We start from the raw sequence: 12,760 nt of genomic DNA, 5'->3' as shown, positions 1-12,760 counted from the left end.
CCTTATTAACTGAATACCTTTCCCTTCTGCCAAAGCCTGAAGGCAAGGTGTGATATTTTTTAGCAGATAACTGAGTGAAATACAGTCATAACGAAATAGGAGCCCATGTGGAGTTTGAATAATAGGTTTCCATTTTGGAATAAGTGATGGGGGTTTGGGGGAAAGTTGTTGTAAAGCGGTCTTTTTATGTTTCTGATTAAAAGGAGGTGTGCCTTCAGCTGAATTTAAGCTGATAATATGCATTGAAAACCTCTGCTGTAGTTTCCATGAATATGTCATGCCATTATTAAGTAGCATCACTCTGTCAAACTAACAAGCTGAGCAATTTTAATCACTGCAGCCAGATTCTCACTGCATCAGGCGGTACTTGCAAGAGTTACTGTGTGAATTTGACACATACTGTGTGAATTTGACCATATCCAGAAATGTGAGAAGAATGAATTACTTGGTAGATAGAATGTTGGTTTAGTTTAATAGTATAGTTGATGGGACTAATTTTCCCCCTTTATTTTTATATTATTGTATATTTTATACTTACAATTTATTTTCAGATGTTCTCCTGGTTGGCATACCTATATGCAATAATTTTGAACTGCCTAAGACCATGGGAGTTACAGCTGTTGAACATTTTGTGTATTTATGTGCAAAGTCACTGATAATATATATTTTTTAAAAACCAATAAAGAGTAGTAGTACAGTGGTACCTCTGGTTACGTGCTTAATTCGTTCTGGAGGTCTGTTCTTAACCTGAAACTGTTCTTAACCTGAAGCACCACTTTAGCTTTATTATTATTACTATTATTATTACTATTATTATTAGCTAATGGGGCCCCCCGCTGCCACTGCGCTGCCGCTGCACAATTTCTGTTTTCATCCTGAAGCAAAGTTCTTAACCCAGGTACTATTTCTGGGTTAGCGGAGTCTGTAACCTGAAGCGTCTGTAACCCGAGGTACCACTGTACTTAAATTGGCCGTGGATTGGGCCCCTTCTATGGTCTGCAGGCTTAGGTAGTGGTTGCACTTTTGTATTCAGTGTGAAACGACGTATTCTTTAAATCGAAAATTGGATTCTTGAATAGGTTTTTCTTCTCCATCCTGAGATTGCCCCATATCGCTTCTGCACAGTTCATTTCTGCAGTGTGCCGATAGGCAGTTACTCTTCAGGACTCATAACCAAGACTATTCATACCTTTCATGGTTTACAAAGGTATTGAAAGACCTTTTCGTTTTTGTAGGTTAGGAAGTCATGCTATACAGTGGAGAAATCTTCTTATTTTCCCGCTAATGTAAGCCATAGCCACAAACATCCTTACATTCTCTTTTGCCAATGAAACATTTCCCTTGAGTAATAAGTATATTTTCCTTTACCCATTAGTCCAGGTACCCACATTTTATCTTTCCATTTTTTACCGTATGAGTAGCTGCCCATCAACAATGCTTTGCTTGTTATCATGCTAGCTGTAGTCATCACACAGGCAGTTGAACTTCACTGCTATTTTTGCTGGATTAAATCATCAGTATAAGTGAAAAGGAAGAGCAGTATATGAGCTTTTCCAAAACAACCCCAATTTTTTTGCTAGAGCACACTGACACATTTTTAAAATATGGCACACATAGTTCTCTCCTTCCCATGCAATCTTCACAATAGCCATCTCACCATATTTATAATCAGTCATTCTTAAAGTCCCAGGACAGAATTACATACATGCAAAATCAAAAAGTTATACAATTAAAATAAAACACATAAACCAATTGCTAATAACCTGCAACGATCCTTCCTTATTTGGGACGCGGGTGGCGCTGTGGTCTAATCCACAGAGCCTAGGGCTTGCCGATCAGAAGGTTGGCGGTTCGAATCCCCACAACAGGGTGAGCTCCCGTTGCTCGGTCCCTGCTCCTGCCAACCTAGCAGTTCGAAAGCATGTTAAAGTGCAAGTAGATAAATAGGTACCTCACCGGCGGGAAGGTAAACAGTGTTTCCGTGCACTGCTCTGGTTTCACCAGAAGCAGCTTAGTCATGCTGGCCACATGACCCCAAAGCTGTACGCTGGCTCCCTGGGCCAGTAAAGTGAGATGAGTTCCACAACCCCGGAGTTGTTTGCAACTGGACCTAATGGTCAGGGGTCCCTTTACCTTTTAAATTAAAATAGCCCCACCAAGAAAAATTCTAATAGCCAATACACCTGAGCCCCTGCAGGATAATTCTTATTTTGCAATACTGTTATCATGTACCATCTGCTTTATGGTAATTATTTCTTCTTGTCTTTTTCAGACGGAATTTATGTACTTTCTCCCATCAGTTTTCTTGTATTAACATAGATATGATGTTTCCTTTGTCTGAGTCCTATTTGATCCTACAGTCTTTCATTTGTTCCAGTTTGTAGTCCTAATGTAGAAGTATTTACAATTAATATATTTTCCCAAACATCAGTCTCTTTTATTGGGCATTGAAACTTAAGAATTCAATTAAGAGGGGTTATAGATGAAAACATTCATGGGGCAGGGGTGGTCTCTTGTTCAGTGCAATTCTGTACAGTCAACTCATAAGCCTCATTGTTTTCAGTAAGCCTTAACTCCTAGGGAAGGACTGTTGTGCTAATTTCTTAGTAAGATAAAATCCTGTTTTGTTCAAAATAGAATTAAAAACATTATTCATTTTAAAAATGCATTTTAACTAGAAAGAAAGCACTAGATTTGAAACTGAGGAGATAAAGTATGCATTGCTAAACTGCAAAACTGTCTTGCCTATGTCAGCACAAAAAGTCTTTGTGATAATAGCTTTTCTGCACTTTAGCTCAACTATCCAGCATTCAATCTCGCGTCCTTTGCTAGAAAAGAGACTTGGAGATTCCATTTGAAAGAAGTCACTTATCAGGAGCTTAAAAGCTTTGATATCTTGCTTTTAGTGTCTATTATATCAATACCCGGGAATAAAACAATATGGATAGAATAATCTGTGCTCCTATTGCAGTGATTTGTTTTATGAAGAAGTTTGTCAAGATAGAACCATCCTTTTGATGTTTTGCATAGAGACTGGCTTTAAGGCTACTAGTTTGTTGCAAATTCACTATCCAACATACTGGTAACAATAGGATATTCTATTATATGCATACCCAAATGAAAGTTATTCTAGGCTCTGAGGGAGCCACACAATGCCATTTGCGTTGTCTTTGCTTCAAGTGAAAATCTGAAATTCCTTAGTGAGCAATTTCAGCTCCAGTTACAATGTATGCAATAGATTGATAACAGTCCAGGTTTTTATGACTTTTTAATTCTTTATGTAGAGCCATCGAGTATGCTGTTTTTCTTTCATTTTAAAATATGTGCCTTTTGCTTCAAAGGATTGCGGCTAAGCTCCCCATGAAATTGATTAGATTAATTTTCCTAACACTTCCTGTTCAGAAGCTTATACAGCAATGCCTAAAAGGAGTTTATGTTCATATGTAGCACATATATAACTGTATGGTTAAAATGAGCTATTGCTTCAGATTATTATTATTTTAAAGCAGAATACAAAGGACCTGAGCTCAGCATGCATTCTGAGTAAATAGGGCATATATGTTGAAACTTGGTTATGAAAAATTCCTCCTAATCGGCTACCAGCAATTAAAGCTCATTTGCCCCCCTCCTTTCCCTCTCCACCTGAATTATGAAAAGCCTGCATTGTACTAGCAGGGTAGACAATGGACAGAGCTGATAAAACGTTATGCTGAATCCTGGAATCTTAGGGAACTTGGTTCCCTTGGTCAGAGATGTTCTCATCCTGGTGAAAACAAACCTGAATCTTTCAGAACAGTGAACATGGTTGCTTGATTGTGAGTTGGAAAGGTGCATATAAAATCACGTGGAAAGAGCTGTACCAGAAAAAGTGATCTGAAGTTTACAGCATGCTATTCACTGAAAGTGAATTATTTGAAAATGATTCATAGATGGTATTTAACTCCGAGTAGGTTTGGACACGGGTGGCGCTGTCGGTTAAACCACAGAGCCTAGGACTTGCCGATCAGAAGGTCGAATCCCTGTTATGGGCTGAGCTCCCGTTGCTCAGTCCCTGATCCTGCCAACCTAGCAGTTTGAAAGCATGAAGTGTAAGTAGATAAATAGGTACTCCTCCGGCGGGAAGGTAAACGGTGTTTCTATGGGTTATGTGGCCAGCATGACTAAGCCACTTCTGGTGAACCAGAGTGGCGCATGGAAACGCCGTTTACCTTCCCACCGGAGTGGTACCTATTGATCTACCTGCACTTTGACGTGCTTTCGAACTGCTAGGTTGGCAGGAGCAGGGACCAAGCAACGGGAGCTCACCCTGTCGTGGGGATTTGAACCGCCGACCTTCTGATCGGCAAGTGCTAGGCTCTGTGGTTTAACCCACAGCACCACCCGCGTCGCATTCTGCAGGTAGGCTTCGTGAAAATGGGAACAAAATGCGGTGTAATAAAAAGACGGCATTACAATCGAACCTCGGTTGTCAAACGTCATGCATTCCGGAAGACCGTTCGACTTCCAAAACATTTGACAACTGAGGCACGGATTCCGATTGGTTGCCAGAACTTCTTGCACTCAAGCGGAAGCCATGTCAGATGTTCGGGTTCTGAAAAGCTTTTGAAAACTGGAGCATTTACTTCCGGGTTTTTGGTGTTCAGGAACTGAAACATTCGAAAACTGAGCCATTCGGGAACCAAGGTTTGACCGTACTGGGATGTGTCACTAGGAAAGGCCACAATTAGCACTGGGTCAGGTTTGGAGGTTTTCACCTTGCCATGAAACCTGTGGGCATGTGATCTGGCAGGGAATTGGATAACTCTTCAACCTGTCGCCAAATAGGGAAAGTAGTTTTCCAAGTCTGTTGAGCGAGGAGAAGTGAATAGGATAGAGATACGAGAAGGATTTAGCCAAATAACATGTTGCCACAGAAGACTTTGCAATTTATTTCTCTGCCTTAGAAAGAGGCTTTTGTGAGGACTGCTTCTACTAGCCAGCTACTAGACCTTAGTAGGCAAGTAGACTCAGTTTCAGCGTTCAAAATTTGCCAAGTGCATTTTGCACCAGGCTACCAGCCACTTGGGACGCAGGTGGCGCTGTGGGTTAAAGCCTCAGCGCCTAGGACTTGCCGATCGAAAGGTCGGCGGTTCGAATCCCTGCGGCGGCGTGCGCTCCCGCTGCTCGGTCCCAGCGCCTGCCAACCTAGCAGTTCGAAAGCACCTCCGGGTGCAAGTAGATAAATAGGGACCGCTTACCAGCGGGAAGGTAAACGGCGTTTCCGTGTGCGGCTCTGGCTCGCCAGAGCAGCGATGTCACGCTGGCCACGTGACCCGGAAGTGTCTCCAGACAGCGCTGGCCCCTGGCCTCTTAAGTGAGATGGGCGCACAACCCCAGAGTCTGTCAAGACTGGCCCGTACGGGCAGGGGTACCTTTACCTTTACTTACCAGCCACTTGCAACCAAGTGAAGATGCCCAGGTACCAGGATGGGACCTGACGTCTCTCCCATCTGGAGGTGCCTGCCTGGTGATCCTTGGATCCAGACTGTTTTCACACACCAGCAACACATCCTGTAGAGTTCTATCTGTGATTTCTGCACAATCAGAATAAATTTCAGGAACCAAAAATTCGTATTGAAAAATACAATTTTCGAGCCGCCTGGCCCCAAAACGGCAACTAGGCATTTTGTTTTGGTAACTGTAATCCCAGTTTAATGAGCCATTTGGTGCCTAACTTATATATCTGAGCTTCTAACACACTTCAGTTGGGAGGAAGTGGTAAGTGTCCTTTTGAAAGATAAACTTGTGTCGGTCTTCTAGAGCATGGGAGAAGGCTGGTATACGAAATAAATATTTCTGATCAGAGACTGCTTTAAAATACCATTAAATATATATATATAAATCTGGAGAGGAAGTTTTAACAAGATGATAACACACTCCATTATATGGGTGCAAACGTTTTAGCTGAAGTGTTGACAACTGATACCCTAATGCTGTAGAAGAAAATTCTTCACATAGCTGAGGATAATGGATAGCTACTAGAATAGCTGGGATTTTGAATACAGTTTTGGAATGAAATTATTTTAATGGCATGAAGTGGCATTTAGAAAAAACAAAATAGTAAAAACTATTGGTTTTTTTGTCACCTAATTTTAGTAAGTACTTGCAATAATGGGCTAGCAATAGGGCACTCACACATTATTAACTTATCTACCGCAAAACCCCAATTGTCCTTTAACAACATAATCAAAAAGTGGAGCATTGTTTGTGTGTATTTTAGTTTGCAGCTTTTTACATTGTATAAAGTTTCTTTGAATGGTTGGCGGTGCACTTGTGTTAATTATCTTAGCCGAACTTTATTTCCTGATTTTTCCTAAGAGACCACTCGTTGTATTGGTGTGTCCCCTGACAAACATTGGGATATCGAAATCATATTTAATCACCATGTGAAAGGGTAGATGATACGTTAGTGTAAGAAGCCTACTAGAGTAGATATGCAAGCACGTGGTTTGTGTATGTGTGTGTGTGTAAAAATGTATTTTAGACAACTTCCTTTGCAAAGTTTGCTTTGGCAGTGAACCTCAGCGGCAGAAAACTGCTGCAAGAAACACACCAGAATTTCAGCCAAAGAAAACATTTTCTGCACTTGGTAGCCTTGCCTGATTTATTAATACCTTTTTGATCTGCTTGGATTTTGAAAGACAAATATTCATTAGGGATTGCATGCATAAGCAGCTAGTGTTTGTCTTGTTCCATTTAAAGAGTCCTACAGTGTATCATTTGAAAGTCCATGCCACATTCCCATACATCAGATGGTTTAATTTGAGAAACACGGTTCAAGGACCTTTGAATTCAAAACCAATGATGGCCACTGATTCATTAAGTACTAGGCTGCATTACCACCAAGCGCCCCAGATGTCCGGTGAAGCTGGCTGTCATTCATTTAACCATTTCAAAGTTGCATAAGTGTTGGGTAACTCCATGCATAAGAGAGGAGGGACAGTAGTTTGCTTTGTTTCCATTCCAGGGCAAGATGCACTCATTAAATCCTGCCTGACATGTAACAGTTAAAAATGGGAAGACCTGCCTATGAAAAGGGTTGCAAGGTAGAGTAGTTATTTAATAATAATAATAATAATAATAATAATAATTTTTATTTATACCCCGCTCTCCCCAGCCAAGGCCGGGCTCAGGGCAGCTAACAAGCAATAATAACACAAGTTGAATGAATACAATTTAAAAACAAGATTAAAATGCAACATTGAAACATTAAAATGCAGCCTCATCACAGGAGGAGAAAGGGAAAAAGAAAGGGGGGGGGGGGAATCAAATCAAATCAAACCAAAGGCCAGGCGGAACAACTCTGTCTTACAGGCCCTGCGGAAAGAAATCAGATCCTGCAGGGCCCTGGTCTCATGAGGCAGAGCGTTCCACCAGGCCGGAGCCAGTGTTGAAAAGGCCCTGGCTCTGGTTGAAGCTAATCTTAACTTCCTTAGGGCCTGGGACCACTAGGGTGTTGCTATTTATGGCCCTTAAGGTCCTCCGTGGGGCATACCGGGAAAGGTGGTCCCATAGGTACGATGGTCCTAGGCTGTGATTTAGTGGAATTATTCACGCTAAAGGGCCTTGCATATCCTGTCCTCATCGTTTAAGTTTTCTGCCTCTGGTTCACGCTACCTATTGGTAATAACTGGTGCTAGAAACATCCGTTTAGAGCCAATGTTTTATTTCTGCATTGTTCACCATTTCCGAATCAACTGGGTAAGACTGAAGAAAAAGGAGGGCATGAAGCCAAGGAAAACAAGAAACTTAAAGCAGGAAGCTTAAGAGAGAAGTGGAGAAAATCAGAGAGAGAAAGGAAGAGGAGGAAAATCTAAAAATAAATAAATCATTCCAGTAGCACCTTAGAGACCAACTAAGTTTGTTATTGGTATGAGCTTTTGTGTGCATGCACACTGTGTATCTGAAGAATTATGCATGCACACGAAAGCTCATACCAATAACAAACTTAGTTGGTCTCTAAGGTGCTACTAGAAGGAATTTTATTTATTTTGTTTCAACTACAGCAGACCAACACGGCTACCTACCTTTAATGGGGAAAATCTTGTTAAGGGCAGGGGAGGGTCTGGACTGTTGACTGCTCCACTATTGACCACCACATTGATACAGTCCCTATTTGTTGGCTATGTTTCTGTACACATATCCACCACATGTTGTACATCTTGCTGGACATTTTCTTTTATTTCATGTTTTTCCGTCCGCCTGCAAGTGCCTGCCCACCAGCTCCTCTGAACTCTCCTCCTTCCCTTCCTTCCCGGTGGGGGATCGTTGCAAAACACAAGAGAGGAGACAATGGATCAATAATAGGCTACAGCAAGCGCAGCCAGTCCCATTTAGTTCTTCGTTTTGAAATGCTTGCGCTCTATTCACCAAAGCCTTCAAGCAGAGTTTGGCCACAGAGAGGGAGGGAAGGAGAATATCACCCCCCCTCCCTAAAATGTTGGCTCAGTCCAATGCAGAGTGAATCCAGTCTGAATGGAAATAGCCCATGCAATCTTTTCCCAGTGTTTGTGGAGTCAGACTGGGCTTACATACGTAGGAGTCTCTGTGTGTCGGCCAGCTTTCCTCAACCCGGGGTTTTTCCAGATGTTTTGGATTACAACTTGCGCCAGCCAGCTGATTGCTCCAAAACATCTGGAGGGCTCTAGGTTGGAGAAGGCTGGAGAGTAGACCCTATTCCTATACATTGGTGCAAGGAGTACTCTGGGAAGAGCTACACCCCGACCGAAAAGGGCACAAATCCCACAGTGTGCAGAGTGTATAATTTTTGTGCTCCTCTGATTCCCAGCTGTGAGAACTACAGATGTCATTCATCTGAGAGGAACAGATGTTAACTCCCGCCCCACCCCCCAGCACCCTCAGAAAAAGAGAGATGTTCCATTAACTTACTCACAATCTTTTTGATTGTGAGGCAAGGCTTTAAAAGGCTGTAAATCTGCCTCCTTGTTACGGACGGCAACAATAGATTGATTTACGGCAGAAGAGCAACTGTTGGGCTTATGCAAGCTGAATGCATGAATGTGCAAGTTAGCGCCGGATTTTACAGAGGCCAGATATTATTGGTGCTGTGTTTTGTCAAGGATTTTAGTATCTTATTAATTGGGCAGGGGGGTTTTACCTATGGATATCCCGAACCTGTCTTTGCGAGCCAGGACAAAAGCTGAACCGTTCTGCATAGCTTACTGCTGGTGCAGCACTGGGGCAAGCTTTCGTTCCAGCGGAGAGCAACGTGGTCATTGCAGGGCAGTTCTTGTTGTTGTTGTTGTTTAGTCATTTAGTCGTGTCCGACTCTTCATGACCCCCTGGACCAGAGCACGCCAGGCACTCCTGTCTTCCACTGCCTCCCGCAGTTTGGTCAAACTCCTGTTAGTAGCTTTGAGAACACTGTCCAACCATCTCATCCTCTGTCGTCCCCTTCTCCTTGTGCCCTCCATCTTTCCCAGCATCAGGGTCTTTTCCAGGGAGTCTTTTCTTCTCATGAGGTGGCCGAAGTATTGGAGCCTCAGCTTCAGGACCTGTCCTTCTAGTGAGCACTCAGGGCTGATTTCCTTCAGAATGGATAGGTTTGATCTTAGGGCAGTTCTTAGCAGGCCAGAAATGACCAGAACTTGCTATACCGCTATCTGGCGACAAAGATATCCCCCAAACACATTGCTGGGGTCCTTTCTAGCTTTCACTGTGTTCAAAATTGAAGCCTTAGAATAGAGCCAGAGATAACATTGCTATCAGTGGATAAGACTTTCAGTAGCTGCTGGGCGTGAGTGACAGAGGCTGTGCTCTCTGCCTTCGCAGCTGGAGGCCGTATGCTGCTGAAACCAGTTGGGGAGAGGGCTTTTGTGCTCAGCGTCCTGCTTGCAGGTTTTCCACCAGTACCTGGTTGGCCACTGTGAGAACGAGATTCTGGACCAGTTGACCCACTGGCCTGATCCAGAAGGCTCTTAACATTCTTATGTTCTCAGCATGTTTTAGATATATGAGACTCCTTTGAAAGTATCTTCGTTGCATTTAATAAAGTTAAAGGTAAAGGGACCCCTGACCATTAGGTCCAGTCGTGACCAACTCTGGGGCCGAGGGAGCCGGCGTACACCTTCCGGATCATGTGGCCAGCATGACTAAGCTGCTTCTGGTGAACGAGAGCAGCACACGGAACTGCTGTTTACCTTTCCGCTGGAGCGGTACCTATTTATCTACTTGCACTTTGACGTGCTTTTGAACTGCTAGGTTGGCAGGAGCAGGGACCGAGCAACGGGAGCTCACCCCGTCGCGAGGATTTGAACCGCCGACCTTCTGATTGGCAAGTCCTAGGCTCTGTGGTTTAACCCACAGCGCCACCCGCGTCCCTTATTGCATTTAATATTCCCATGCAAAAACACAATTTTGCTTGCTATGCTCACTGTGTAGCGAGCAAATGGACCCCTGGCCTCTGGTGAGCAGTCTCCCCCAACCTTGGAGCTGCATCGGAGATCAGGGATCATCTGGATCATCTTGTGTGGCGATCCCAGTCACTTCTCTGACATCAAGGTTGGGTGGAAGTCTGGGAATGGGTTGATCGCTTTGTATAAGCACACTATTACTGTTGCCAAGAAATCACCGCGTAGCAATTTTATGCTTTCTTTTTAAAAGTCCACTTCTTTAGCCAATGTGGATCAGTTGGTAGAGCATGAGACTCTTAATCTCAGGGTCGTGGGTTCAAGCCCCACATTGGGCAAAAGATTCCTGCATTGCAGGGGATTGGACTAGATGACCCTTTCAATTCTGTGATCCATTCACTTGTCCATGTAGAGCTTCTACTCTGTTTTTTTACGTCTGGCAGCCCTGTTTAGGGAAGTTTTTAATGACTGATGTTTTAATATATTTTTAATCTTTTGTTGGAAGCCGCCCGGAGTGGCTGGGGAAACAATGGGCAGGGTAGAAATAATAAATTATTATTATTATTATTATTATTATTATTATTATTATTATTATTATTACTATTACTATTATTATTATTATTATTATTACCTAAATTTTAGGGATATGGATGTTGGATGAGCCATTGCTCAATTCCCCAGCATGCACAGCTACCATCTGCATAGCAAATCTGGACTCAGCCCATGATGAGGATTGTGAACTATGTGTTTAGGCTGGGCAATATCTGGTTTCCAACATCACAGTATATCCCTAGCTAAACATTGCGACACACCATTATATCATGATGTTGGATGGAGATATGTAGAGGTGAACAATAGGGCCGGGTGATATCTGGCCGGGTGATATCACGATATATCACCAGCTAAACATTGCAATATACTGATACATCACAATGCCTAGAATAAGGATGGAGCTACATAGAAGCATTGGCTGGCTTCACGATTTTTCCGACATTGTGATTTTTGCATACCACACACACATACATCATGATTTGCAATCTATCGATAAGTCAAAAATTACCAAACTGATATTACGAAATGGACTTCAGACCAGTTTTGCATGATAGATCGATATATTGCCCATTCCTACTGTGTTTGTATTTTGTCTGCCTTCCTCCTCAGTCATTCGAGAGCTGAAGATGCATTGAAAACAGGACAAGGCAGCTTTACTGGTCTATGAAATGTTGTTGTAGAAAAGGGATTGAGCCACGGGTCTCATCATCTCCATTTTTGCCTGTCTTGCTGGCAGAGGTGGATGTGCTTTGTTGATTCGTCTTTCTTGAATGGACTCTTAATATTCTCCACCCAAATAACTTCACCGGGGTCAGTAACAAGCAAGGTGCCTCTTCTTTGAAGAGTGAGGGGGGGTGGAATTATGTTGTTTCTCTGAAAACAGGTCTTTAGGCAACTGAAGGATATTGAATCTGAATAGATTATGGAATACAGTGGTACCTTGGTACTCAAATGTTTAGGGAAGCTTTTAATGCTTGATGTATTACAGTATTTTAATATATATTTTTGGAAGCCGCCCAGAGTGGCTGGGGAAGCCCAGCCAGATGGGCGGGGTATAAATAATAAATTATATTATTATTATTATTATTATTATTATTATTATTATTATTATTCCCAAACAAATCGGCTCCCGAGCACCACAAACCCAGAAGTAAGTCTTCCAGTTTGCAAATGTTTTTCGGAAGCCGAACATCCAACAGGGCTTCTGCAGCTTCTGATTGGCTGCAGCAGCTTCCTGCAGCCAATAGGAAGCCGTGCTTCTGTTTCCAAACATTTTGGAAGTCGAGCGGACTCCTGGATCGGATTAAGTTCGAGAACCAAGGTACCACTGTAGTTTGGAATCATTATATGCCCACAATATAAAATAACTGTGATTGTTTGCACCCAGAAATAAGGTAGAGGCTCTATCTTTAAACAGGTTAGACTGTTTGTCTGGTCTGGTCTGGTCTGGTCCCTGTCACCTTCTTCCTGGCAGCAGTTGTCCAGGGTAACAGGCAGAGGTTGTTTGCCAGACCTCTGAGGTCTTCCTGGCTGTGCTAAAAGGTAAAGAAGAGGTGTTCCTTTTTCTCTTCCCATCCTCCACCTCCTCCCTCCAAAAGGGCCTGAACAGCTGGCAGAAGCCTAAACAAGTCTCCTAATACTGTTAAGGTCATCTTCGTTTGGAATAAATCTAAGTTTATTACAGACCTGATTGGAAGCTGGGGGGGGGGGGTGTTTAAGTGTTTATTATTCACATTGCCATAAAAATGCGTGCTGTGCTTGTTTTAGCTATTGCTACCATTTCCCTTTTGACACACCTA

The 12,760-nt window shown here is 42.8% G+C and overlaps 1 protein-coding gene across 10 annotated transcripts in view; it reads left to right on the top strand.

The window, feature by feature from the left end:
* The window catches only part of MLLT3 (MLLT3 super elongation complex subunit), a 144,410-nt gene that overhangs the window by 106,916 nt on the left and 24,734 nt on the right, over positions 1-12,760 (top strand). The window lies entirely within an intron of this gene.

This window comes from Podarcis gaigeae (genome assembly GCF_964106915.1).
Source record: "Podarcis gaigeae genome assembly, chromosome: 17".
In the NCBI taxonomy this organism is placed as follows: domain Eukaryota; kingdom Metazoa; phylum Chordata; class Lepidosauria; order Squamata; family Lacertidae; genus Podarcis; species Podarcis gaigeae.
Note: the sequence above shows the minus strand (reverse complement) of the source record. Positions and strands in the feature narration are given on the sequence as shown.